The 4162-nt window shown below is 41.0% G+C and overlaps 1 protein-coding gene across 2 annotated transcripts in view; it reads left to right on the top strand.

Moving 5' to 3' along the window:
• The window catches only part of lsr (lipolysis stimulated lipoprotein receptor), a 119608-nt gene that overhangs the window by 43952 nt on the left and 71494 nt on the right, over positions 1 to 4162 (top strand). The gene's annotated exons all lie outside the window — the stretch shown is intronic.

Genomic DNA, 4162 nt, shown 5'->3' with positions numbered 1-4162 from the left:
TGCAAACAGTTGGTTATTGATAGAAAACAAACTGTGAGCGGTCTGTTTCTCATGCTGTCTCTTTGTTTTGAAAAGCCACATCACCAGGATGAAACTGTGTGCTATTCTCTCTTTACTTTTTGACTTTACAGGAAAAAAGTGCAGCGTTAGATGGTCAAGCTTAAAGATCATTCCCCATCATCACGATAATACACGTTCAGTCTGGATTTTCTTGATGTTTTTTGTAAAAATAAGCTAATATGTTACTTTTAGGTGACTATAGGTAAGAATATCAATAAAACACATACATAGTTGGGCTTTGTTTAAAGTTTTACACGTACTCTGCAAAACTTAATGATTCCTTATCACCTGAAGACCAGCAGCACCAGTGACTGCTCGGATTAAACCTACAACCTGCCAATCACCTGACAGTCTTTAGCCAAGCTCGCTGCATGGCTTCAGCGACGGCAATGTCGGTGAGCTGGTTCGTTAGACCAGGGGTTCCCAAACTTTTCCATGCCATGCCCCCCAAACAGCATTAGCTTCTGGCAGGGGACCCCCTTTGCAAACCCACCAACAATGCTACAAAATATCTAAAGAAACATCAACTTTTAGAATGTTTTTATTACTTTTATTCACTACTCAATTATTATTACATTTGATTAGCATAAGAATGTTATTAACTAACATGTTTTGCTTTTGTGCTTTTTTTTTCTTAACTTCCCTCCAATTTTCTGAGGCCCCTCTAGTGCCCCCTGGTGGCCCCCACTTTGAAAACCACTCCTTTAATATCACTGTAATATCTCAGCTGTCGGATAGGTTTTATTTATGCATGAGGAATGAACCTGAATGACTTCAGTGATTCTTAGTGATCTTGAGTTTTGATGTAACGCCACATTTTTGGGTTTAGTTTTGAATGAAATGTCTGAGAAACTGTTGAATTGATTGGCGTGAAATTTGGTGCAGAGAATCACGTGTCCTTTGGGATGCGTTGTAATAACTGTGGGGACCCTCTGACTTTTTATGTGACGCAATTTATGTTTTTTGTTATTTGTTGGTTACGTGCACTGACTAATTCTTGACATCAGCCACAACTGTACTTTGTGTTTGCTGCTTTGAGCAAATGTTAGCACGCTAACACGCTAACAGTCTGCGGATGGACGTTGAAAGAATTGTTGACATTTTGGAGGAAGGCAAAGCTGGAAGGAACCTACCAAAATGTGACAATTTAACAAGAGATATATTGCGGCATGGAAGAAAGGAGGTTCTGCAGACGATGGTTGCGGTGCCAAGAGAAAAATTAAAGAAATTAAAACTTACTTAAAAGGATGGAAATAACAAAAAGCAGAGTTGGCGCCACTTTCATACTGTACATTATCATTCATCATCTGATTTGCCTGCAGGCTGAACAAAAGTCAAAAACAAGTGATTTTCTAAGTCTTCATATTGTAAAATTAGAGAAAAGGGATGAATACAGACACAGTTTAATGTACTTTATGTTTAATTTTTGGAGTGGTTAAACTCACTCTCAGCACACCTGCTGTTTTCAGGTTATGGTTCGTCCTGGTGATCTAAAAATTACAACACAAATGTCTACATTTTATTCTTTGATGCACACAACGCTCGCAAAAACAGAGAAGAAGCAGAAAAGGAGAAGGAAGAGATAAAGAGTTACTGTAAGAGAAGAGCAGAGTCACTCAGCAGAAATACTGTGGAGGGGAAAGAGGAGAGCAAAGTGGAACGAGGTAAAACACAACTTTTACCTTATTTTCTAAAGATCCTTTTATTCATTCTTCCCTGAATAATATCATATAGCCTGATTAAAAGCAAATATATTGTAATGCTGTGTAATATATAAATGAAACAGAATGTGATCATTTGCTAACCCGCGCTAATCAATATGCTCAATTGAAAACAGCGTGATAGTATCATGATTGAGTAAAAGGCTCAGTCGGTCACAAGCGAGGATGGGGCGAGGTTCACCACTTTGTGAAACACATGATTGTATAAAGGATATTACTACATGAGCTCGGGAACACATAAAACTATTGTCAGTAAACACAGTTTGCTTGCAAGTGATTGCATTAAATTTAGATTTATGTTTTGTGCAGAGTCCCACCTTATTTGGAATCAGGGTTGTAAATGAAATGTGTCAGTGCTGTTGTTGAGCTGTACAAAAGGTATTTGTCAGTAACTCTTTACGTAAGTGTTTCACAACATAAAAAATATCAGGTTAGCAACACTCCTCTAATTAACTATTAAGTGACTAAATGTACAATACGTATACACATAGACATATATATACTGTATTAATACATCTCCTCTTCACTGCACTTCATGCTTGTCTTTAATCCTCTGTGTATAAGTGGTTTGTGCTTCTGATGGTCTCAATCATTGAATCAGGATGTTGGCTCTCTTCTGGGTGACTCTGCTGCTCTCTGCGAGAGGAAGAAATGCAGACACAGGTATGCATCTATTGTAATCTCGTTGTCATGCCAACTTGATCATTTAAATTTTGAAAATAGAATTATGAATCAGGAATAATTTGTGATGATAAATGTCTTCAAATGTTTCACTGAAATGCTTCAACGCCGTGAAGACTTCTGTTTTCCACCCTGAATTTTTCATTTCAATTTCTGTCTTCTTTTTCATTGCTTGTTTACTCAGTGTGGTTGTTTGTGCGTACATTTTCTAACTGCTGTCATTTCAGACTCTGCCTCTCTCACCTGCCTGCCCCTCCTGTCAGTAGAATCACCTCACCTGCTTATCCTTTGATCCAGCTGACCCTTTTGTATTTTGCCTACCTGGATTTTTGTGTCCGTGAATTCTTTGCTTTTACATCTTCCTCCTTAGTTGTGCTCCTGGATTCCTTTGTCTTTGAACTTTGGTAGAACTTTTTTTGCCAGTTATGAACTCAGCTACCTCTGAGACTTTAAGAGAAGAGATGGAGACACTGGCTCGATGTCAATATAAACAGCAACCCACTGCTATTGCGTGGGGTCTCTCAGAATCCTCTTACCTAGCGAGGTAGGTTTGAAAACAGAAATGGCCGCTCCTAAAGAGGTTAGTGTAGATGATGCTACAGCATCAGTTATATTAGAGCTTATTATTAGGAGAGTATTTCTTCTTTGAAAGAAGAGTAAAGAATGTCCTCCTACAACATTATGCTGTTCCTTGATCTGAATACTTGAAGATGGCCCATGTTAGATGGTGATAGATGGTTCATCAAATCACCTGTCAGGTATTTTTTGAAAGGGCCTGCCCTTTTCCAAAACAGCTTCCATGGATGACTTACCTGATGGATCTGTGTAACAGATTATCTGCATCAGGTTATGAATCCCCTGCATGCCATGACAAATAACTGCAAGCTTTCCACGACCAGATTCAGCAGCTCATCCTGGTCAGTCAAATGCTGCACCAGCTGCTGTGAAACGTGAAGTAACAAGCTGATAACTGCATGACAGAGGCAATAGGAGGGAGAGGTTCTCAGTCCACAGTTTCCTGTGCATCTGTCTGCACTTCTTCTGTCAAGTCAAGCCTTGCCCTCGAGTGGGAGCCCATACAGCTGGGAAGGACCAGTCTCTCCCTGGAGGAATGACGTCAGTGTTGCATGGACAATCGCTGCATGTACAGTGGCTAACACAGGTAGTTTGCAACCTGTCCAGTGAAAGGAAAGGCTCACCAGTAATCACAGGGCACTGGTGGACAAAGCTTGACTCCCTGAAATGCCCTCTTGACCATTAATCCATGCACAGTTCCTGTTCCAGTTCCACAGTTCAGTAGATCTTTACTCCTTCTACTGCTGGCACGGGTGAACCTGTGACTAGAACTCCCTCCAGATTTTCAAGTGACTTTTACCGGCAGTGTGTTGGCTCTCATGCGCCCTCCTCCAGGGCCAAGCAGCTTTTGTGTGCGGTCCTCCGCCTTTGGCCTGTTCCCCTTCCAGTACTCCTGAGGTTCTCAGCCCCAATTCTTTCCAGAAGAAGAAAGAGAAACCAGTGCCTCCTTCAGGCATTCATCAGATGTTGCCACTGCATCTGACTCAGGGCCCATCACACTCTTCTGCAGACTTCTGAAAGATATAGCAGAGCAGCCAACTGGAGGCATTCCACAGCAATGGCTCTCCATTTGGGACATCCCTGGGAGCACTCTGTCAAGATGCATTCTGTATCACTCTTAATGA

Source organism: Chaetodon trifascialis, chromosome 7 (assembly GCF_039877785.1).
Source record: "Chaetodon trifascialis isolate fChaTrf1 chromosome 7, fChaTrf1.hap1, whole genome shotgun sequence".
NCBI classification, from domain to species: domain Eukaryota; kingdom Metazoa; phylum Chordata; class Actinopteri; order Chaetodontiformes; family Chaetodontidae; genus Chaetodon; species Chaetodon trifascialis.
This window is presented reverse-complemented; position numbering and strand designations above follow the sequence as displayed.